At 39.6% G+C, this 26,214-nt stretch overlaps 1 long non-coding RNA gene and 1 other non-coding gene across 2 annotated transcripts in view; one reads left to right on the top strand and one right to left on the bottom strand.

Moving 5' to 3' along the window:
- The window catches only part of LOC116569049, a 130,499-nt gene that overhangs the window by 45,068 nt on the left and 59,217 nt on the right, over positions 1-26,214 (bottom strand). The window lies entirely within an intron of this gene.
- LOC116569758 lies at positions 6,363-6,471 on the top strand. The gene has a single exon (XR_004277182.1). It is a non-coding gene; the product is annotated as a U6 spliceosomal RNA (small nuclear RNA).

Below are 26,214 nucleotides of genomic sequence, written 5' to 3' on the forward strand. Positions count from 1 at the left end.
CTTTGGCTCAGGTCATGATCCCAGAGTCCTGAAATCAAGTCCTGAATCAGGCTCCCTCTTCAGCAGGGAGTCTGTTTCTTCCTCTGCCGCTCCCCCTGCTTGTGTGCTCTCTCTCTCTGGCAAATAAATAAATAAAATTTTAAAAATAGTAATAAAAGCATCCTTTGGTAATATTTAAAACAAGATAAACGAGAAAGATATATGAGAAAGATCCTATAGATTAGTATAAATAAGTTAAAAATAAGTTCCAAAAATAAATGTTAATTTATCAGGAGGAAAACTCTCCTTAATTGGACTTAAAAATAAATCCCAACTGCCTTCAGTAAAACATAAAATAAAGACACATAGAATCAATGAATTAGAAGGATTACCAAAAAAATTATACTCAAGTACAAATGAAATTAGGAATGGCAATATTAGGATGTCAACAAACATATGCCAGAAGTCATATTTTAAAGAATTTAATTGATAAAATAGATATTACTTAATACTTTATATTTATTTAACTTTAATAGCTTATAAAAATCCATCAAAACATATGAAATAAAGTCATAAATACACAGAAAAGTTACCAAAACCATAATTTTACTAGTAGACCACACAATTTTTAACCTAAGATGTATAGAAAAGGTTCAAAGATAAAAAAAAAAAAAAGATGGAAACAGAATAAAACTGAGTTCTTACATTAGAACATCCTTTATAAGAGAACCTAATAATGAGAGCATCTAGATAATTAAGTTGTTCTGAAATTATTTTTAAGTTCTTTAGGAACACTAATGCCATGTTCTCCCCAGACATGAATGACTGTGGGTGATTTCTCTGGGGCTCAGTCCACACAAAAGCAAATGCAAGATGGGGCACCTGGGTGGCTCAGTCAGTTAAGTGTCTCTTGATTCCCCCCCATCATGATCTAAGGGTTGTGAGACTGAGCCCCAAGTGGGGTTCCACGCTCAACATGAAGCCTGCTTAGGATCCTCTCTACCTCTTCCTGTGCCACTACCCCACTCCCCTACCCCTACTCACGGGTGTGCTCTATCTCACTCTCTCTCTAAAAAAAAAAAAAAAAGAGCAATGCTAAAAATATGTATCCGAAATGCCCACTGGTCTGACACCACAGCAAGATGATACATTACAAACATGCTCTAGTGCTTTTTCATTATGCTAAGTGAGGGAAACCAGGCATGAAAGAGTGTCTGGTGTATGATTCCCTTTCTATAAAATTCTAGAAAATGTAATTTAATCAATAGTGACAAGAGTGGGTCAGCAGCTGCCTGGGGCCAGGAGCAAAAGAAGAAGTGGGCTGCAAATGGGCACAAAGAACCTATTAAGAGTAATGGAAATACTATGTTGTGGCTAGGCTTCTGCAGACATATACATCTGTCAAAACTTATCACATTGGTATTTTATTTAAATGAAGGTAGTTTATTGTATTTAAGTTACAGTTCAATGAAGTTGATTAAAAATGAAATTTTAATATAGGCAAAATAAGTAATGCTATATATCACAAATATAATTATCAACATGTATCTTTAAATGTTGACAAAGGAAAATGGAATGATCAAGTCAACACACCCTAAAGGCATTTGCAAAAAACTCTGTACCAATTCTCAATTTTAAAACATACATAGCAAATGCCTGATAAAGAGCATCTAAAAGTAATATTCAGCAATAGTCTCCATAGTGGCACACTACACACATTTCCTCTCAAATCAGGGACATGACCAGCTATCATCCCTTAAGTAAATAATCAAGTATATCTACTGAAAATGAAGAACTGGAGAAAAAAACAAAAGGAAGTGACAAAAGCGAATCCAGCAACAACAATAACAAAATTTACAGCTTTCAAAATAATTGGATGCTAGACAAAAGTGTAAAAACCAATTTTAATATGTTAGTAATAACCAGTTAAAAAAGAAAATGGAAGATAAATCCCATTCATCATTGATAATTGTAGCTCAAAGCATAAAAATACCAGGGAGCAGCCTTAAAAATGAAATGCAGAACCCATAAAGAAAATTACTAAACATAACTGAAAGACATAAAAGTTATCTCTGAAAACTCTATAGATATTCCAAGATTCTAGTTAAGGAATAAGTAAACCTCCACAAGTTAATTAATAATTTTAATTCAATGCCAATTAAAAGCTCCTTTGGTGCCATAAAAGGGCTCGTAACTGAATCTAGAAGATAAGTGGCTTATACCACCCAAGAAGAAAATCCTGAAAATAAAGCGTTTTTCACACCACACAGGAAAATCATGCAACTACAATCATTACAACCATGTAGTATAAAAACTGAACAGATCAGCCAAAACAAACCCTGGTCTATATTAGAACTTAATATACAATAAATGTGACATCAAAATAAATTGATGCCAAATGGAGCTAGAACAGCAGTTAGGTATTTTTAAATGATTTAGAGTTAGGTAAAAATCCCATGTTAAACACTAAGAAAATTTACAAATGGATTAGGCAGTAAAGGTTTAAAAAAAAAAAACCTAAAGCATAAAAAATCATAAGACAGTGTAGGTGAGTATCTAATTTCTATAAGGAGAGTACTAAGTATAAAAGCAATAGAAAAAGGGGCACCTGAGTGGCTCAGTGGGTTAAAGCCTCTGCCTTTAGCTCAGGTCATGATCCCAGGGTCCTGGGATTGAGCCCCACATCAGGGTCTCTGCTCGGCAGGGAGCCTGCTTCCTTCTCTCTCTGCCTGACTCTCTGCCTACCTGTGATCTCTGTCTGTCAAATAAATAAACAAAATCTTAAAAAAAAAAAAATAGAAAAAGGTCAACTAAGAAATGGGTATATGTTTGGATACCTAGCTTTAAATTATTCTTTTATTTCTTAAATTGCAAAAACAACACAGGCTCATAACACATTTTTAAAAGTAGCACATTAAACAAGGCAGAATGTATCCTTTGCTCCACCCCCATACCAATTCAGCATACCTCCCAGAACTAAAAACTACGTATGTCTTCCTAAATTTTTTCAATATTACACTAATATTTTTAATGTGAATAAGCAATTCATTTTTTAAAAGCTTTTTTTTTATTTTAAGATTTTATTTATTTATCAGAGAGAGAGGGAGAGAGAGAGAGCACAGGCAGGCAGAGTGGCAGCAGAGGCAGAGAGAGAAGCAGGCTCCCTGCCGAGCAAGGAGCCCAATGTGGGACTCTATCCCAGGACACTGGGATCATGACCTGAGCCAAAGGCAGCCATCTAACCAATTGAACCACCTAGGCGTCCCAACATTTTTTTAAAGATTTTTATTCTGAAATAATTATAGATTTCTAGGAAGCTATTAAGAAATGTACAGGGAGGGCCTGTGTATGCATAATACAGTCACCCCCAATACAGATGACCTCTTGCAATACTGTAGTACAGGGTCAAAACCAGCAAATTGAGATTGGTACTGAGCACAGAGATTACTCATACCTCACCAGTGGTATACATGCACTTGTATGCGCAGTTCTAGACAATTATAGCCCACGTGTAGATCTGCTTAGCCACCATCAAAATCAGGAAATTTAAATATTACCACAGGCTGCTTCTGTGGTAAAACCCTGTCCACGTCTTCCTCCCCTCATCCTTAACCTCTGGTGACCACTGATCCATTATCCATTTTCTACTTAGAATAATTCAGCAAAGTTTTACAAGAGGATCTCAGCACTGTTGATTCTTTTGAGACTAACTTTTTTTCACTCAGCATAATTTCCTGGATGTTCATCTAAGTTACTGCATATATCAGTGATTACTTATTATTGCTAACCGGTATTCCTGATATGAATGAACCAAAGTTGGTTTGACCATTCAATCATCGTAAGAAATCTGGGTAGTTTACTGCAATTGCACTACTGGGTATTTACCCCAAAGATACAGATGTAGTGAAAAGAAGGGCCATCTGTACCCCAATGTTTATAGCAGCAATGGCCACGGTCGCCAAACTGTGGAAAGAACCAAGATGCCCTTCAACAGACGAATGGATAAGGAAGATGTGGTCCATATACAGTATGGAGTATTATGCCTCCTTCAGAAAGGATGAATACCCAACTTTTGTGGCAACATGGACGGGACTGGAAGAGATTATGCTGAGTGAAATAAGTCAAGCAGAGAGAGCCAATTATCATATGGTTTCACTTATTTGTGGAGCAGAGCAAATACCATGGAGGACATGGGGAGACGGAGAGGAGAAGGGAGTTGAGGGAAATTGGAAGGGAAGGTGAACCATGAGAGACTATGGACACTGAAAAACAACCTGAGGGTTTTGAAGGGGCAGGGGGTAGGAGGTTGGGGGAACCAGGTGGTGGTATTGGGGAGGGCACGTATTGCATGGAGCACTGGGTGTGGTGCAAAAACAATGAATACGCTGAAAAGAAGTAAAAAAAAAAAAAAAAAAAAAAAAAGAAATCTGGGTAGTTTAAAGTTCTCAAAGATTAAGAGCAAAGTTTCTGTGAACATCCATGCTCAAGTTTCTGGGTGAAAATAAGTCTTTATTTCTCTGGGATAAATTCCTGAGTACAACTGGTGGGCCATAAGGCAGTGAGCAAAAAGAAAGCTATACACAAATACGTTAATGTAATATGACTCCAAATGTACATGTGTGTGTGTGTATATATATATATATATATTTTTTTTTTTAAAGAAAATTTGGGGGAGGAGCAAAGGGAGAGAGAGAGAAAGAATCCTAAGCAGGCTCCACGCCCAGCATGGAGCCCCCCTGAGGGCTTGATCTCACAACCCTGAGATTATCACATGAGCCAAAATCAGGAGTCCAATGATTAACGAACTGAACCACCTAGGTGTTCCTCAAAAAATATTTTTAAAGTGTATTTCTGTATAGAAAAACAAACTGTTGAAAAATGTAATATGTACAAAATATGTACAAAAAATAATAATTGGCAAATAAAATATGTTAAAATTTGAATCATTTTTCCTTTTTCTACTCCTCTGTCTTGTCAGCCTTTTCTACATTAAACATGTACCCATTTTATAATCAGAGAAGTATTCATTAATAAAATGTCAAACAATTTTAGTCAGAGGCCTAATTTTCCTAACCTAGATTATGGGCTGATGTGGCAGTGGCCTACTTACGAAGTCCATCTGGGACCTGGTTGTGTGGGAGCAGGAGAGTCTCACTCCATCAATTAGTGGAAATATTTTTTCCTCATGTATAGTTTCAGGAATGAATTGTCCAATTAAAATTGAAAAGAAAGATTAGAATGAATAACAATAAAAAAAGCACTAATATTAAGATTTTCCCAGTTAGAAAGTAACGGCCCCTCTTAAGGTATTTAGGGCCTATATTCTTTTGATCTGTGTCCAGAATGAGTCCCTGTGTATGTTGCACTGCTAGAGAGAGCTAGAAATAAGTTAAGGCATACCCAAAGCCACACTTGTCCGCTAACTGGAAATTGAGTCATTCAAAGATTGGTAGCCTGTTCTATAAATGTCCTATAACTGCCAGAGAGGTACAATGGGCTCACAGTTTAAAAAAAAAAAAAATTCATATGCAAATTATACCATGATGAAATCTTACAACACATTTCAAAGTATTAAAAGTTCAAGCCTCATTAACATCATAACTGCACTCAATAATTACTTAGCTTAGCAATTAAAACAAACTTCAGACCATATCAAATTGTTGTCTTTGAATATAGATCAGATTGACCATCAGGACACTTTTTGCATTTGAAAATAGGGGCCATTAGTAGTTAAGCTCGTCCAATAAACATACACTGGATCTGCCTGAGCAAACTGGGTTGCATGATTGACTGACTGCTCTATGGTGTGATGAAACTCGCATGTGGCCACATTCCAAAAAGGGTTCAACATCCTATAAAACTTGGGTTTACATGAAGTTAATAAATAATTATTATTAATTTTTAAAATATTTCATAGTTAATCTTTAAATATTTTATAATTATAAAATAAATATATCATTAATTTTTTAAGATTTTAATTATTAAGAAGAAATTCTTAACAATGATATAGTACTTCATTACCATATAAACATCACTGCCTAGATAGTTTTTTTTTTACTCTAATAAGTATTCATAAGTATCCAAAAATGCTATGATTTTGAACTGAAAACTTTGGGTCTAGGGCACACACATGAAGCTGAGCAAGCATACCCATGTTAAGTTTAAGGCAGTTTAAAAAGAGCTGTTTAGGAGCACCTGGGTAGCTTAGTGGGTTAGACCTCTGCCGTCAACTCAGGTCGTGATCTCAGTGTCCTTGGATTCAGCCCCGCATCAGGTTCTCTACTCATTGGGGAGCCTGCTTCCCCCTCTCTCTCTGCCTGCCTCTCTGCCTATTTGTGATCTCTCTAAATAAATAAATAATTTTTTTAAAAGATATCTATTTAGTGCTCCCTTCTGGAGCACACTACTAAAAAAAATTACACAATACAGAAAAGATTAGTGTGGCCCCCACACAAGGATGACATGCAAAAAGATATCCATTTAGAAATGGTTCCTGTGTCATTCTTCTTGGGTGATTTGCCCTTTAGGGACCTTCACCATGTTTTTCTTCCAACATTCAAATCTATCACCAGACCCTGAAGTTACTCTAAACTCCAAAATACTGCATTCCAGTACTGTCTGTCATACACATGCATACTCCAGGCCCCTTACTTCCTCAGACCCTCTCCTTCTGCCTTCAAGGTTTTGAGCACCACTTTCCTTCAAATCATTAGTTCCTCTCGATTTTCCATCCATCTGTGAGCCCTCCGGTATATATGCTGGGTGGGGTAGTTAACGCTAGCTACCATGCTGGATAATTCCAGCAGCTCAGTGACTTGATACAACAGAAGGTCCTTTCTTGCTCGCTCAACAGCCAATGCAGTTTGGACAGTTCCTTTTGGCAGAAACTCTAGGATTCAGAGGCCTTGTGTGCTAAATATATGACCTCTGATATCTTCCAGAAGGAGGAAGCGGAAAGCCAAAGCTTTGATGGAGACATTTTTAAGGGTCAGAACAAAAGTGGATTTATATCACTTGCACTCAAGCTTCCTTGGCCAGACCTGAGACATAGGACCCTCACTTCAAGCGAGGCCAGGAAATGTAGGCTTCCCGTGTGTTCAGGAAGAGGAAATGAGACTGGTGAGCATCGCGTAAAATGTCTGTCACCATATAACTTTAACATTACATACAGTGAACTCTCCCACTATTTGTCTTTCTCCTGCAACTATTCAGAACATATTTTGGGAAAGGACATGATTCAGCCTACATCCTCAAGAGTGTAGGAACTCAGGCCAAGTGTGTGAGTGGCCCTATCTCACCAAACTGTCAACAGACTTGCAAAGCTGTACACGCAAGCAGACAATTGACAAGCACAGGCAAACTCACTAGCACTCAAAGAAATAAGTTTTCTTTTTCTTAAAACACAATTTCACCCATAATATTAACAAAGGCTAAAAGATAATACTAAATACAAAAAGGGATACAGTGAAATTCAGGCCCCTGAGGGCAGCAGGGGTAGCCCTGGAGGGAAACACCCAGAAGTACAATCTTCCTGAAGGACAGTTCAGAAATAAGCATCAAAATCTTTATTCAGATCATTCAAAAATTTTTAATGAATATTCACTAAGCACAGAGGACTGTTCTAAATCTTCTAATCTAGTAATTCTGCTTTCGGAAATGTATCCACAGGAGTTAAGTGACATGCAGACAAATATTCATGACCAGGGAATCCACGACAGTATAAAAAGAGCCCAAATGGCTAATGATAGGGAAGTAATTAAATAATTTATGTTACATCTATATTTAAAATACTATGGAATGATAACAGTTAAGGTCTAGGAAAATTCTACTAGTATAGTTTTGCAGACTAAAAGACGTAACTAAAAATTTGAATTTATAGTATAATCCCAATTTCTGTGTATATAAATACATACACACACACATATATATATGTGTATATATATATATATGGTGTGTATTTATATATATATATGGTGTGTATTTATATACATAGAAATTGGGATTATACTATAATATATATAATTACATATATAATATATGTATTATATATATAATGTTATTATATGTTATAGTATATATAACATATATATTATATGTTGTTATATAATGTTAACATTATATATTAATATTGTTAACATTATTATATATAATATTAATAACATTATATTTAATGTTATGTATTATATAAAATATATAATATGTTATATATTATATAACATACATATACATATAATTATATATATGTGTATATATATATATACATACACAGAAGTTGAATATAGACATATACATATGTCTATATTCAGCCAACATATACTTATTTACTATCAAATACGTGCTAGGACTTACAGAGAATCTGTAAGATCTCTGGGTAAGACTAAAGATTAGCTTGTATATTTTCCATGATTGTTTCTCTATTTCACAGAAACTGCTGAAGAACAGGCCAGCATAGAGTACAGTACTTGGTGCTTCAGTCATGAATAAAAATTTGTTCTAAGATATAATGGAAGAATAGAAGTCAGGAAAAAAGTATAATTTCAGTGTCAAGTACTTTCTGCTTAACAAGAGGTGGAAATTTGAATTTGAATTCACCTTTGAATTCACCTATGCAGACAGAGAGGTCCTTTGGAGAAAAAGAAAGTCTATACTGAGTCTTTTTAATTATGCATCAGAAAAGAGAAGCCTGCTCTAGAGGAGAAGTTTGAAAAATCTGAAAAGAATGAATGGAAAGGTCAGGAGAGAGCAGCATTCTGGGGAGAGGAGATTGCTTTGGGGAGGAAACGGTTGAAAATCTAGGAAAGGAGACCACTGAAGAGGGCATTGATCAGTTCATCGGGTTGTGCTGCACCCAGGGTTAAGGGATTCTGGGGAGTGGGATGCAGTGGCCAGAGGGTGGCAGAAGCCTTCACTAGGACTGGAAAACACTCTGAGCCAGGCTGGGCTTCCTGGACGTCAAGATGACCTCATACCCAAGACACATAGTTGGAACAGGGCACACCTATGGCTGGAGTCTGGCAATTTCTGGACTGTGCCCTCAGCACAGAGAGCGGTGTTGTCAAAGTGGTGGCAGTGAAGGCCTTCTGAGTACAATGTGGCCAACAGACACGGACAGCTGAGACCTGAAGCAGGAACAGTAAAGCAGAGGTGAGAGCATCAGACATCTGCACCAAAGTAACAGATGCGGGCACTTTGGGCTGGGTCTGAGGCTTTGTTACCACCCAGGGAGAGGCTTCAAGCTTTGTGCTCAAGACATGAGTATGTTTAGAGTCAAAGGCTAACAACACCAAGGAATAAGAATGTATAGTCATTTTCAATTTCACCATATTTTCCACCACAGATGCGTCTTTTAAAATCAGGGGAAATAATCGAACCCTCCCTCAACTCTGTCTTTTTTTCCCCACTGCGAGCAAAGACTTCTTGCAGAACCTCACCCCCATCTTCTCCTCAGAAGTTGCTCACCACAGCCGTGGTCTTGGGAAGGAAGGTCATAGCCAATCACTTTCTGATGTTCAAACTCAAAGACACTTACTCGTTGGCCAATTTTTTGTCTTCCTAGTCATCCTGGAAGCCATTGACCACCCCATCCTTCTGGAAACGTCTTCTCCCCTAATACCCCTGACTCTTCTCTCTCTTACTTCCCCTCCCACTGGTCTCTCTGCTCCTTGCGCACCTTTTAGGGGCCTCCTCTTTGTGTCATAGAAGCTGGTGCTTTCCAGAGCTTGGCACTGGGTAGTCTTCCTTTCTCTTACATATTCCCCTGGGCTTGATGCTCTCATGACTTCATTTACTTCAAAGTCTACAGAGCCAAGAACCATTCCTGAGACACAAGAAGTGTGTAATAGGGGTTCAGCGGCTCACCTAGCATATTTGACATTAGGAGCAGACTGTTTATAACAGCCCCCTACCCTATATAACAAAATTAGGGTTTTGAGGGTTGTTGTGTTTTTCTTTTTTAAGATTTTTTTATTTTTTGAGAGAGAAAACATGTGCAAGCAAGCATGGAGACAGGCAGAATTCTTAAGCAGACTCCTCCCTGCTGAGAATGGAGCCCAACACAGGGCTGGATCTCACAACCCTGAGATCATGACCTGAGCTGAAACCAAGAGTTGGACACTCAACCAACTGAGCCACTCAGGTGTCCCATAAAATTGTTCTCAGTAATCATCACAAAATACTTAGTAGTAATCATGATTTTCTTGACTGGCTTTTCATTTTCAAACAATGTATAGTAAAGAGTAAATTTCCATCTTAAAATGTTCAAATTGAGTAAAATATTTTATATGGAAACCAAAATTCATACCTAACAGTTTTACACTCTTTTAAATAGAAACACAAATTCAAAAACTCCAAGTGTCAAATGGTATGCCAAATCACATAACCCAAGTACTGTCTCTTCATCATCACAATTCACTGTGCTGGCATCGCTTCTTTCCTAGCAACTATCTAAATGCAAAAATATGTAGTATCACAGAGGGTGGGGATAAGAACTGTCAAAGTGAGCTCCAACAATTCCACTCGATTATAATCTTACTATTGAAACAAAAGCCCAGGGTGGGGTTCCCATGTGCCAGGGGCCGAATATATAACACCAAGGTCTCCAGATTAACTTCCCCACCTAGGAAACAACGTTTGTAAAAGGATAAGAATAAAAATGTGCTCAACTAAAGGCAGCAGCTGCATGTCCAAAGTCAATAGTTGCCATGGTCATTGTTTAGCACTTAAAGTAACAAAAGTTTCTTTTTCTGGAAGCAGTATTTATTACTGGCATCATGGCACCTAAGGATAACAGAAAAGAACAACTCTTGTTTCATTTTATTCTATGCAGAAAATGCATTCTCTTCTTGCCCGTGCCTTGGTCTGCTGCTCCTAGCACCCCACCATTGGTATGGAATTGACAGAGAGCACTTGATGAGTGGATGAGGGAGTATGACTGCTGCGTGATTCTAATATTGCTCCTTCAGCAAGACTGCCCTCCTAAATTCTAGTCCTGTATTCCTGTCACCTGACTTCACCTGACTGTCCCTAGAGGAACCTCAGAGCTGTCACCCACATGGTCTGCTCCTTTTTCTGCCCTACGTGGGTGAATGGCACCAAGTTCCACTGAGTGATTCAAGCCAGAAACTTGAGATTCCAGTCTTCCTGTTTCTCCCAACTCGATACAAAATCCACTTATCCTATCTCCTAAGCACTTCTAGCACTTCTAGAAGCCATGCTCCATTTGCACTCTCTTGGGCAGCCTTTGATCATTCTGTCTAAAACCATCACAACACCCACCTGTGGAGACTATCTACTTCAGTCTCTGCACTCCCATGTCCCGAACTTCCCCCAAGCTCCTCCTCTTTAAATGAGCGAATGAATCCCATACCACAAAAGATTAATGTCAGATCAAATAACATACATGGACTGCCTCGTGCAGGGTCTCATCCACAGAAGATAGTCAAGAGTAATGTTGCTTTTCTTTCCTAAAACATTGTTTGATACTCTACTGCCTGCCAAATCTGAATTTTTTGAGAGAAAGCAGTTACATTTTGAGACTGAATTGATGAAGCATCATTTTATGCGCATAAAAAGCCAAATTACGCAGATAATTTCAGTTGTGTAAATATGACCTAATTCAAAGTATTTGCGAAACTCATTTCTATTATAACAACAAATACTTACTGATCATCACAAAGCAATGGAACCAAGTTAGGTCTGAATACATTGCTATAGATATATATAGATATAAAACAAAAAGAAACCGGTGCTCTCAAGGACTTTGTATTCCATACACATGTAACTCACAGTGAGGCAGGATAACACATAAGTATAAATGAACACCACAACCATCCACAAAAGAGGGAGAGAAATTGAGAGAAGATAACTGGAGCATACTGGAACATCGGAAGGGTGTTAGAGGAAAGAAACTGAGGCATATTTTAAAGGAAAGCTATACAGCAGCATTTAGGTAGGAAAGGAGAGGTTAAGTACATTTCTTATACAAAAAAAGAAATCACAAAGTTGTGAGATAGGAATGCTAATAGGGCATACGACCAAGCTTAAGGAGAACATAGAATTCACGAAAAGATGTAACAAAAATGAAAACTGGGAAGAAGACAGAGCAGAGAATGGATGGGATTAAATGCCAACATAACAGCTTTACTCTGGAAGTAATAAAGCATCATTTTAGAAACTGTGAGAGCCTCCTATCTACTTGCCCTGCAGTTGGTCATTTCCCGTTGTGGTCTTTCCAAAACCCAAGTCTGACTATGCCGTGTCACTGTTTAAAAGATCTGCCATGGTTCTCCAAGGATGATATACAAATGGCCAAGAAACACATGAAAAGATGTTCCACATCCTTCATCATTAGGGAAATACAAATCAAAACTACAGTTACATGCCACCTTACACCTGTAAAGATGGCTACTATCAATAAAACAGGAAACAACAAGTATTGAGGAGGATGTGGAAAAACTGGACCCCTTGTCTGCAGGTGCTGGGAATGTAAAATGGTACATCCACGGAAGAAAACAGTTTCGTGGCATTTTCTCAAAATACTATGAATATAATGCCCAGATGACCTAAAATTCCACTTTTGGGTATACAACCAGAAGAACTGAGCACAGAATCTCAAAGATATATTCACATACATTATTCACATATATTCACAGCAGCATTATTCACTATAGCTGAAAAGAAGCAACTCAAGCAGCCATCAACAGATGAAGGAATAAACAAAAGTTGGTATATACACCCAAAAGGACATTGTTTATCCTTAAAAAAAGAGAAAATTTTGACACATGCTACAGCAGGGATGAACCCAGAGGACATTAGGCTAAGTGAAATAAGGCAATCTGAAAAGCACAAACACTGTATGAAGCCACTTATATGAGCTACCTAGAGTAGTCAAGCTCACACAAACAGACAGTTGAATGGTGGCTGCCAGAGGCTCGAGGAAGGGAGCATAGGGAATTGTTGTTTAATAGATACAGCTTCAAATTTGCAAGGTGAGGGGCACCTGAGTGGCTCAGTGGGTTAAAGCCTCTGCCTTCGGCTCAGGTCTTGATCTCAGGGTCCTAGGATTGAGCCCTGCATCGGGCTCTCTGCTCAGCAGGGAGCCTGCTTCCTCCTCTCTCTCTGCCTGCCTCTCTGCCTATTTGTGATCTGTCTGTCGAATAAATAAATAAAATCTTTAAAAAAAAAAATCACAAGGTGATGTGTTCTAGAGATTGCCTGCATAATGACCACATACCTAACACTACTGAATTACACACTTGTAAAGTAGTTAAGATGGGGTGCCTAGGTGGCTCAGTCAGTTAAGTGACTGGCTTTTGACTTCAGCCCAGGTCATGATCTCAGGGTCATGAGATGGATCCCGCATTGGTCTCTATGAAGAGTGTGCAGTCTGCTTGAGATTCTCTTTCTCCTTCTCCCTTACCCAGCGCCCCTCTCTCTTCTCTAAATAAGTAAGTAAATACATACATAAATAAATTTGTTTAGATGGCAATATTATGCTGTGTATGTTTTATCATAATTAAAAATAAAATTTTGATTCAGAGAGGAGCAAGATGGCAAAGTACTAGGAGATCTAAAGTTCATTGGGTCCCAGGAATTCAGTGACTTATCAAGCCACTCTGACCACCTACAAACTCAACAGAAGATCGAAGAGAAGAAAATCAGAAATGCTATAAACAGAAAAGTGATCACTTTCTGGAAGGTAGGAAGTGTGGAGAAGTGAATCAGAGGCAATATAGGAGAAGAAAGACTGTGGGGAGAGGGGCCGGCTCCTAGCAAGCGGTAGGGCCCTGGAGCACAAAATTGGAACTTTTAGAAGTCTGCTCCACAGAGGGATGTCACTCTAGAGGCTAAGAGGGGGAGTGGAGCCACCGTGGGGAAAGTGTGGTCTCAAGTCCCTCAGGGTCACAGAAAAACAGGGGTGCCTGAGTGTGGCAGAGCTCTCATGTATCAGAGCGAGGAAGCCAGCTGCAGGGACGGAGCCAAGAAGGCTGATCTCAGCTTGGGGTTACCTTAAACCATGATCCAAGACACAGTCAGGCCACCGCTCTCCGAGCAGGGACCCAACAAGTGGCAGACCCCAGAGACTCACCTCCCTCCGCTGAGAAGAGTAGCGTGGGAGCACACTGCAGACATCGGCTGGGTTTGGAGACTCCAAACAGGAGGGATTGACTGATTTTCTCTGAGGGTGCATTGAGAAGTGGGGACCCTGAGCTCTCCGCTCCTCCAGGCCGGATATTGGGAGGCCGCCATTTTTATTCCCTACCTACGGAGAGCATTCAGGGAACAAAAGCTTCCAAGAGTGAACCTGAGCAGATAACTCAGCCTGGTCCCTGGCAAGGGCAGCGCAATTCCGCCTGGGGCAAAGACACTTAAGAGTCACTACAACAGGCTCCTCACCCAGAAGATCAGCAAGAACATCCAGCCAAGACCAAGTTTATTGATCAATGAGAACTGCAAACCTCCAGCAATAGGGGAATACAGCACATAAAATTCATGACTTTCTTCTCATGATTCTTCAGTCTTTCAAAGTTAAATTTTTAAAATTTTTTTCTTTTTTTTGAATTCTTCCTCTTTCCTATTTTAACTATTTTATCTTATCAATACTTTTTTAAAAACCTTTTTTAAATTTTCATTATAATAGTCATATTCTATCCCTTCATTGTATTTAAACTTTCATACACACACACACACGTACACACACACACACACACACACACACACACACACATATATTTTTCTTTCTTTTTTTCTTTCTTTCCTTAAAAGTTTGGGATACAGTTTCTTCTAACAGACCAAAATTGCCCTAAATCTAGCATATGGCTTTGTTCTAGTCTCCAGCCTGATCACATTCTCTCTTTTTTTTTTTCTTTTTCAACCAACTTCTTATCTTATCAATTCCTTTTTAAAAATCTTTTTTTAATTTTCAACTTTACAGTCATATTCTGTCCCTTCATTGTATTTACCCTTATTTTTGTATCTATATAAGTTTTTTTCTTTAAAATTTTGGGACGCAGTTTCTTCTAACAGATCAAAATATACCCAAAATCAAGTTGTGAGGCTCTGTTCTATTCATCAGGTTAATCATATTTTTTTTTCTCCCTTTCTTCTCCCCCTGGTTTTGGGACTCTTCTGATTTGGTTAGTGTATATTTTTCTGGGATTGTTGTTACCCTTTTAGTATTTTGTTCTTTTTTAAATTTTTTTAGCATTTTGTTCTTTCATTCATCTATTCTTCTCTAGACAAAATGACAAGGCAGAGAAACCCACTTCAAAAAGAAGAAGAAGAAGAAGAAGAAGAGGCAGTACCAGCTAGTAGGGACCTGATCAATATGCAGCCAAGAATACTAGACCCAACTAGGCTGTCATTGAAAATAGAAGGAGAGATAAAAACTTCCAGGACAAATAGAAACTAAAAGAATTTGCAAACAGCAAACCAGCCCTACAGGAAATATTGAAAGGGGTCCTCTAAGCAAAGAGAGAGCCTAAAAGTAACAGACCAGAAAGAAACAGAGACAATATCAGTAAGAGTCACCTTACAGGCAATACAAAGGCACTAAATTCATATCCTTCAATAGTTACCCTCAATGGGTAGACATGAACAGACATTTCAGCAAAGAAGACATCCAGATGGCCAAAAGACACACATGAAAAAGGGCTCCACAATCCACTTCTCATCATTGGGATCAGAGAAATACAAATCAAAACCACAGTGAGATACCACCTCACACCAGTCAGAATAGCTAAAATTAACAAGTCAGGAAACAACAGATGTTGGTGAGGATACGGAGAAGGTGAACCCTCCTATACTACTGGTGGGAATGCAAGCTGGGGCAGCCACTCTGGAAAACACTATGGAGGTTCCTCAAAAAGTTGAAAATAGAGCTACCCTAGGACCCAGCAACCATTCTACTGGGTATTTACTCTAAAGATACAAACGTAGTGCCCTTAAGGGGCACGTGCACCTGACTGTTTATAGCAGCAATGTCCACAATAGCCAAACTATGGAAAGAGCCTAGATGTCCATCTACAAGTGAGAGGATAAAGAAGATGCAGTATGTATGTATATGTATATATATACATATACATACATACATACATACAATGGAATACTATGCAGCCATCAAAAAAACCCAAAATCTTGCCATTTACAATGACGTGGATGGAACTAGAGGGTATTACCCTAAGCAAAATAAGTCAGTCAGAGAAAGACAATTGTCATATGATCTCACTGATAGGAGGAATTTGAGAAACAAGATGGAAGATCATAGGGGAAGGGAGGGGAAAATAAAACAAGATGAAACCAGAGAGGGTGAGAAATGATAAGAGACTCTCAATCTCAGGAAACAAACTGAGGGTTTCTGGAGGGAAGGGGGATGGGAGGAATAAAATGTCTGGGTGATGAATATTGGGGAGGCTATGTGCTATGGCGAGTGCTGTGAATTGTGTAAGACTGACAATTCACAGACCTGTACCCCTAAAGCAAATAATACATTATATGTTAACTTAAAATTTTTTTTTAATAAAATTTGGGGTGTACCTGGGTGGCTCAGTCATTAGGCATCTATCTTTGGCTCAGGTCATGAACTCAGGGTCCTGGGATTGAGCCCCACATCGGACTCCCTGCTTGGCAAGAAGTCTGCTTCTCCCTCTCCCACTCACCATTTGTGTTTCCTCTGTCCCCGTGTTTCTATCAGATAAATAAATAAAATCTTAAAAATAAATAAATAAAAATAAAATTTTTTAAAAAATCTCTTTTGTAGACTTCTACCAACAGGATCAATTAAAAACCCTGCTGGGAAAGCCAAAGTTGGTGGCATCACAATTCTGGACTTCAAGCTCTATTACAAAGCGGTCATCATCAAGACAGCATGGTACTGGCACAAAAACAGACACATAGATCAATGGAACAGAATAGAGCCCAGAAATAGACCCTCAACTCTATGGTCAACTCATCTTCGACAAAGCAGGAAAGAATGTCCAATGGAAAAAAGACAGCCTCTTCAATAAATGGTGTTGGGAAAATTGGACAGCCACATGCAGAAAAATGAAATTGGACCATTTCCTTACACCACACATGAAAATAGACTCAAAATGGATGAAGGACCTCAATGTGCGAAAGGAATCCATCAAAATCCTTGAGGAGAACACAGGCAGCAACCTCTTCGACCTCAGCTGCAGCAACATCTTCCTAGGAACATCGCCAAAGGCAAGGGAAGCAAGGGCAAAAATGAACTATTGGGATTTCGTCAAGATCAAAAGCTTTTGCACAGCAAAGGAAACAGTTAACAAAATCAAAAGACAACTGACAGAATGGGAGAAGATATTTGCAAATGACATATCAGATAAAGGACTAGTGTCCAAAATCTATAAAGAACTTAGCAAACTCAACACCCAAAGAACAAATAATCCAATCAAGAAATGGACAGAGGACATGAACAGACATTTCTGCAAAGAAGACATCCAGATGGCCAACAGACACATGAAAAAGTGCTCCATATCACTCGGCATCAGGGAAATACAAATCAAAACCACAATGAGATATCACCTCACACCAGTCAGAATGGCTAAAATCAACAAGTCAGGAAATGACAGATGCTGGCGAGGGTGTGGAGAAAGGGGAACCCTCCTACACTGTCGGTGGGAATGTAAGCTGGTGCAACCACTCTGGAAAACAGCATGGAGGTTCCTCAAAATGTTGAAAATAGAACTGCCCTATGACCCAGCAATTGCACTACTGGGTATTTACCCTAAAGATACAAACGCAGTGATCCGAAGGGGCACATGCACCCGAATGTTTATAGCAGCAATGTCCACAATAGCCAAACTATGGAAAGAACCTAGATGTCCATCAACAGATGAATGGATCAAGAAGATGTGGTATATATACACAATGGAATACTATGCAGCCATCAAAAGAAATGAAATCTTGCCATTTGCGACGACGTGGATGGAACTAGAGCATATCATGCTTAGCGAAATAAGTCAAGCAGAGAAAGACAACTATCATATGATCTCCCTGATATGAGGAAGTGGTGATGCAACATGGGGGCTTAAGTGGGTAGGAGAAGAATCAATGAAACAAGATGGGATTGGGAGGGAGACAAACCATAAGTGACTCTTAATCTCACAAAACAAACTGAGGTTGCTGGGGGGAGGGGGGTTAGAAAAAGGGGGGTGGGGTTATGGACATTGGGGAGGGTATGTGCTTTGGTGAGTGCTGTGAAGTGTGTAAACCTGGCGATTCACAGACCTGTACCCCTGGGGATAAAAATATATGTTTATAAAAAAATAAAAAATGAAAATGAAAAAAAAAAGTTATAAAAAAAAAAAACAACCCTGCTGGGTAACATGCAAAACTCTCCAAGGCTGACCCCTTCCCTCTGAGGAAGAAGATGCATAACCAAAAACCTGAGATTCTGTTTAAATTTCTTTGCAAAATCAAAGAGTCGAGTATTATTTTATTTTTGAATGTATCCCGCAGTGGTGAAATTAAGAGTAGAATGACTCGTATAACAAAATAGAAAACTGAGGTATTTACAATCTCTGAATATAGTGCTCCTTGAAGAAATACTTAATAAAATTAATGTTTACATCAACTGATGCAATTTTGAACTACCGTTAATTTTCACAATAACTATTGTTTTATGACTTATAATGTATTCAGTGTTTTACAAGCATTTGGAACAAGGGGAAATCTTATAAAGCATCTTAATGTGTGTAACAAGAAAGTAAATTAAAAAGTTTATTAGCACCAGGAGAATTCTTATCTTCTCTCTGCATGTCAAAAACTTGACAGAAGTCTTCAATCTAGCTAGTAAGCACTTTACTGATTAAAAGCTAATTTCCATTTTTAAAGAGTGAAGTCATGCTTCTGATCCTCCGTTTCTTTCTAAAAGGAGAATGGATGCTGTCTTTGCTCAGGCTACCGTAACAAAATACCACAACCTGGATGGCTTAGACAACAGAAATTTATTTTCTCACATATCTGGATGCTGGAAGGCCAAAGTCAAGGTGCCGGCCGATTCAGTTTCTGGTGAGAGCCCTCTTCCTGGCGTGCAGGTGGTCACTCCGTGCCATGTCTTCACACGTGGAGAGCACACATGCAATCTGGTGTCTCCTCTTAGAAGGACACTACTCCTATCAGACCAGGACCCCATCGTTATTACTTCCTTGACCTTACTTATTTCCCTACTCCAAATGCAGCCACACTGTGATGGGGTGGGGACTTCAACATACAAATTTGGGGGGACACAATTCAATCTGTAGCAAATGCTTCTCCCACAGTTTCTCTCCAGAGTAATTTCTCATCCCCAGCAATGTAGTCCAATCCCCAGACCTTGTATTCCAGAATGCCAGGTGAACTACCACTCTTCTGCATTCCCAAGGGGTCCTGGGCATCTCAAAAAATACCCCGGACTGATTTTTAAGTTTTTGCTAGTTTGTGCATTTCCTTCCACAGAATGTAAGCCACAAAGAAAATAAGAACCATTGCCCCTTGCTCTCTGTCTCCCCAGAACCAACACAGAGCTCAACACTTGGGAGATATGAAGCAAAATTGAACTGTTAAACCTAGCAATGAACATTTACCTAGCCCAAGTGTGTAGGATGACTCAGAAATGGCTGCTTCTCTCACCAACTATCACAAGTGGATGGCTTTAAACAACACAGACTTATCCTAGAGACCAGAAGTATGAAATTAGTTACACTGGGCTGAAACCAAGGTGCCAACAAGGTCAGGCTCCCACCGGAGGCTCCAGAGGAAAACTGTTTCCTTCCCTTTCCTGGATTCTAGAGCTAATACCTTCCCAGCATTCCTTAGTTTATAGCCCCTTCTCCATCTGCAAACCTGCAAGGTAGCATCTGCAAATACCTCTCTCTGCTGAGATCGGCCCGTTGTCTTCTCTCTTCTGGATGCAGTAAAATTCTCCCTCTGCCTCCCTCTTAAAGGCCCCTATGATTACATTCTCTAACCCAGATAGTCCCGGATAATCGTCCTCTTTCGAGATCCTTAATTAATCACAGATGCCCAGTCCCTATTACCATAGAAGGTCATGTTCACAGGTTTCAGGGGTTAGGAGCTGGCCCTCTTGGGGGCCGTTATTCAGCCACCACAGGTGGGGAGAGTGACAACAGATCAGTTATAGGTGATTTCCATGTCTTGGCTATTGTAAATAAATGCTTCAGTGAACATAGGAGTGCATATACCTTTTTGAGTTAGTGTTTTTGTTTCCTTTGGATAAATACCCAGAAGTAGGATTTCTAGATCATATGGTAGTTCTATCTTCAATTTTTTGAAGGAGCTCCTTATTGTTTTCCATAGGGGCAGCCCCAATCTACATTCCCACCAACAGGGTGCAAGTGTTCCCTATTCTCCACACCCTTGCCAACACTTGCTATTCCTTGTTTTTTTGATAACAGCCCTTCTAACAGGTATGAGATGGGGCTGTAATGAACACTGTGGTGACTATAGTTAACAATATTATGTTGTAGACTCAAAAGTTGCTAAGTTAAATTTTAAAATTTTAACACAAGAAAAAGAATCTGTAGCTATGTGTGCTGATGGAGGTTAACTAGACTTATTGTGCTGAACTTCTACAATATTAAAGGTAACAAATCATTGTTAAAAAAAAAAAGAAAGAAAGAAAGAAAGAGAGAGAGAAAGAAACTACTACATAACATCTTCCAGAATCTTCCCACCTAACTGGTCTTCTGACCTAGACGTCATAAATAGGTTTATAAATATCACATGACTCCTGTATTCCAGTATAATACCACAAGCCCTTTGATATGACTTGGCCTAGCCATCTTTGTGAAGTGAGTCAAGGCATTGATCACTGACCCAATGAATATTCCACAAATCTATAAAATAAAATAAAATAAAATCTGTATCAATTAGACCAAACATGATAAATATCAAACTACGGCTCTTAAATAAAAATTTTCAGTTGAATTACTTGGCTCTACTTCCACTCATTATTCAGCTTCAGAACAGATTCTAAGAGCTCATCATTTTAACCCAGGTGGGAACCAAGCCAATTTCCATTTTGTGCGTGTCTCACACATAAGGGGCACACTATGAACCCTAAGTAATAATAAGGGGAAGGCTCGATATTAAAGCGGGCAGAAAACTCATAACCAAGTGGCTTCGGACATTTATCAGGAGGTGATGACATATGGTTCCTGTCACTGGGATACCTCCAGGGTAGAAATGTTTATCTGCAGAGTTGACAAACAGATCTTACAGGACTCATAGAAAACTGAGTTTCTTCATTATAGATTACTAAAATGTCTGCTGGCACAGAAGGGGACGTTTCATGGCTAACAAGAGGATGCCATCTGAAGGACAACGGCCTCAAATGGACCATGACAGAAGAGAGAAGAGGGACTTTGAAGGGTCCATCCCAATAAATGGCAAACGCTGCCAGGCTCACAAATCTGCCTGCCAAGAAAGAACTGTTCCCAGTGTGAACTGGGATCCCTCCCAGCATGCCGAGATATACGTACTCTTTCAAGTTTCCTGCCTTTCCAACAAAAGGCAGAATTAAACCTTCTGAGGTCACCGCATGTTATCTACGATTAGCCTTGCTTGGTGCTGAATAGCTTATTTATCTGTAGCTTTTAATCAGCTACGCAAATGACAAAAAGATGAACACAAAACACACACACTCACACACACACACACACACACACACACACACACACTCGTCTCTTATCTGAATGGACAGATGCAGAAACACACAGCCCAGAATAAATTAGAGCAAAATGAGCTCAAGATGAAACAAGCCTAGGGGGAAAAAAAAAATTCCAAGCACACCACAGAATGCGCTGTCATCAAAAATGCCGGGATTCTGCCCTGATCCTCTTGGAGAGAGAGAGACTCCAGCCCCTTGAGCTCAGGCAAAGCCTGGGGGAGAGGCTACATGAGAGTCTCCCCAAGCAAAGAGCAGTCCAGGTCTCCGGGAAAGGTAGCTCTGCTCTCCTTGCATTCTGTTTGAATCCTGACCTCCAGGAGACCACTCAGTCTATGAAGAAGAGGAACAGCCTAAGGAAAAGAAACTTCTGGAATAAGTTTGTCAAAGACTGCATGGTTTTCATTGTTTGAAAGGAAAGCATTTAAGGTCATTGGTTTTCTTCCTTTGTTATTCTAAAACAATTTTTATCAGTCTCATTTGTTGCTGAAATGTAAATTCCTAACAGCCATTTCTACCTGTTAGTATCTGGAACGGTATCAGGCAAACACAAACAGATGGGGAGAGAGGAAACCAGCAGAGCAGTGCAGAACCTTGGGTTCCGGGCTAAGAGGTTCTCTAGAAATCGTGCAGGTCCATGCTCCCCAACCAAAGAAGAAGAGAGAGGTTCACACCTGTGTGCTAAATCACTCAAGTCAGAGATAACCATGGTTTCTCTGATCTGGTGTGGATTAACTATCTCATTAGTCAGCTTCACAAGAGATTCTAAGAGTTCATCATTTTAACCTAAGTGGGAACCAAGCCAATTTCCAATTTAGAAATGGAAGAAGAGTTCCTAAACTCAAGGAAATAATAGAAACTGTGCTCCATGATTGTGGTTCTTACTTTTAATTCTGCCAGCAGATGCCCTGAAACGCAAGGCCAAAGACAGGTACAGAGGTCAGCTCCTTCTGCCATCTCTATGAATAACATATTTTCATAAGATGTTTCATTTTCCTGTGTTTTATTATCTGCTAGTAGTGTATTGCTGTTAACAATAACTTTAACTTCAGTTAATGATATAAACTATGCACCACATAGAAGCAAAACGACTAGAGACAAGATCCTTTTCTCATCCTTTCTTTTAAAAAATTCTTGTCTTCAGGTCTTATCCCTAAGATGGCACAAGCCCCTTGAGAAGAGACATTTTTGTGATAGTTTTGGTATAGCTGGGTCTTGCACAAAGCAGATGCAATTAAAAAGAAACATTGTTATAGGGTAGCTGGCTGGCTCAGTCAGTACAGCAGGGGACTCTTGATCTCAGGGTCATGAGTTCAAGCCCCATGTTGGGCCTGGAGTTAACTTTAAAAAAAAAAAAAAAGAAAGAAAAGAAAAGAAACATAAAGAAACATTGTTATTGAAATGAAACGAGCTCTACCATCTAAGTAATACAATATTGATACATATGAATAACACAAAATTACATAATCCTAGGGCAAAAAGCAATCTTGGGTGTTGTTTAGGTCAAACAACTCATTTTATAAGTGAGAAAAATGAGGCCCTAGGATTTGAATTACAAAGTTTTCTAAGGTGACTCAGTTTGCCAACGACAGAGTATCTGTTCTGGGCTTGTGTTGTTCCTACTACTTACAGAACGCTGTCCCCTGTTTCAGATGCCACACTGAAAAGAGAAGCTGGCATTGTGTGCAGAAGGATGAAGAGTCTTGAGACAGCTCCTGCAATGGTAGTTCAATGAACTGGACTGTAAAATTATTGCTGGGAAAGCAATCAGAACCAGTAATTGATCTGTCCATGAGACCGGAGCTACCAGGGAAGAGGGGTCCTCACAAAGCAATGCCCTCATGTTCCTAAACATTCTCAAATTCAGGCTGGATGTCAAATGCTGAACCGAATGGTTAACAACGGAAGCCAGGCACTTTGTGAGGCTCCAAACACACCATATCCAAGTCTTAAACCAACCCCTGAAGGTGGATATTATCCTCACTTTACAGCTAAGAAACTGAGTTGCAGAGGTTAAGCAGCTTAGCTTCAGCCGAGGTCAGACAATTTGCATAAGAACCATTAGGAAAAGTCCAAGCACAAGAACCATAAGGGAAGTCAGCCAAATTTCAGAGATGATTAAGCACTTGACAAGCATGAGGGCCATAACAGCTCCTGGCTCATCCAGACCAGTCTCATCAGGATTGGTATTTGGGATTAAACCAATGCCTCAGGTAAATTCCACCCGATGCTAAAATTTGACCTTGGACCAGTACTTAGCTAGTCCTCAAAGGAACGCTGAAAAAAATAAGTGGCAAGACCAGCATTCACACCTAACTCTCTGAAACTCCAAACGCCAGTCTTCCCGCCCTGTCCAACGCCTGCAAGGATGTCCCATCCCTAACACCCCTTTTGGTCCTTAAATTCTTCAATTTTAAGATTATTCTTCCAAAACGAAAAATAGAATAGTCCCTCAAAAAGTAGAGAACAGCTGTAACAACCACAAAAACCCACAACACTTAAATATCCATAACCAAAGTTGTAAGGGTTACTGTCATTCAATGCGTTATGAACAGATAATTTGGTCTCCAGTACGAGTCGGATGCAGCAAGAGTTTAGGCTACGGTACTAGTCCCATCAGTCCAGCATTCTTGCCTGTTTAATAGGTTTTCAAATTAAATAGAAAAAAAAATTACTAAGGAAATACCCTTGGTGGTGTCCATTAACTTAAGCTTAATCCCCCTTTTGATAATATGTTTTGTTCCTCATATTACCGGATTTTGCTTCCCCGAACTGAGGGAGGACAGTAAATAAACTTGGGTTGCAACAGACCTCAGCAACTGTTATTGACTTGAACTCAAGATAGCTCATGGGACCCAGGGCTTCAATAGCAATTATCTTTTTTTTTTTTTTTTTCCCCACAGATTCTGCTTTCTCTGGATAAAAGGATTTATTTTAATACTAAAAAGAAGTCATTTGCAGATTAACATTTGATTTTCTCCTAATAATGTGAGCCACTTCACTTTTCCTAAGGACTTTCCTAATGCATAGAAAATGCCTTGGTCTGTTTCTAATTATACTCAAATCTTCCCATACAGTTTTCAAGTAATCCTCACATAGGAAATAAGATGACATCACCTATGTCTCTTCCTCCCACACCAGAGAAAGCTGGACATTAAAAATTTTTTGAGCCATGGCCCTCTATAAAAATTGAAGAAAGCTATGGGCCTTGGTCACACACACACACACACACACATCACATAACACACATACACAAAATCTTGGAAACATTTCCCTATAGCGCAGCAGAAATTTTTCTTCACGTAGAATGAGGGAAAAAAATCTCGAGCTGAGTTCCCATTTTCTGACAAGCATGGGCTCCATCTCCACCCTCTCCCCCCAAAACCTAAGGTGAAGAAACCATAAAAATAGAACATATAGATCTAACACATAATCTCAGACGGTATGGAGCGCTGTCGGTTCCCAACCTACCCCTGCGGGCGGCGGGGAGGGTAGGCAGATGCGGAAGAAGAGGCGGAGCGCGCAGACTGCCAGGCGGCAGGTGCACCAAGCCGGGACTGTGGCGGGGGGACGTACCTAGAAGCTTGTATCCAGAGCCCCAAGGCGAGTAGCTCTCTGCATCCTCCCACCAGGACCTCCAGAGTTGAGAGACAGAGGCCCTTAGGGGACACTCACATGTTCAGTGCAGCCCTCAAGAACAGCTTGCTTTCTCGAGGCTTCCTCGCAAGAAACCAGTCCCACTGTGGGAACAGGGGCCAGAGGGGGAGCCTCCCATTGCCCAGGGCACGTCCTCTCCATGCCCTCCTCCTGCAACCATTTTATTACCTGTGGCATCTTTATAAGCGAATGATAAATGGCAGGGGTTTTTCTCCCTGTGGTGAAAGTGATCAGTTGCACATGTTTAAACTGTTCATTTCAGTGGCCAGTGGCACGATCCATGATAGACAATGGCAATTTTTTTTTTAATATATACTTAGTCACATTGCTTTTTCACAGACCTTGTGTTCCACAAAAAGAAAATTCTTGCCCTTCTAAGAGCAATTCTTTTAAAATAGCAATAATCATTCTTTCCATTTAATAGTCCTATTGTGATCTCTAAATAGGGCAGCATACCTGGCTGTGGGTTCCTGAGGACAGCTCAAGTTAGTACCTGTTTCCTTGGAAGTGGTTTCAAGGCAGGGACTTAATTTGTTTGGCTTTGTTCTGCTTCAAAATGTCATAAGGTTCTCATCTGGCGTCTCTTCTCTCCAATCCTCTGATTTGTCCCGTGAGATTCACAATTTAGTATCTGCCATGTCAGCTTTGCCAGGAGAACCATCAAAATCCTGCGGACCAAGACTCTTAATCGTTGGCCCCCTAACAAAACCGTCTGTATCTAGGAAGGATGAGTTTAAAAATTGTCAAACATCACCCTATTCCACAGTTCCCCAAGGCTGGCCACTTCATTAACAAAGATCACATAATGTCTACAAATTACAACAGAGAGAGGGAATAAAAACTTGAGAATTTCGTAACCTTAAATATCACCATTGTTCTGATTGATGACTCAC

Source organism: Mustela erminea, chromosome 11 (assembly GCF_009829155.1).
Source record: "Mustela erminea isolate mMusErm1 chromosome 11, mMusErm1.Pri, whole genome shotgun sequence".
In the NCBI taxonomy this organism is placed as follows: Eukaryota; Metazoa; Chordata; class Mammalia; order Carnivora; family Mustelidae; genus Mustela; species Mustela erminea.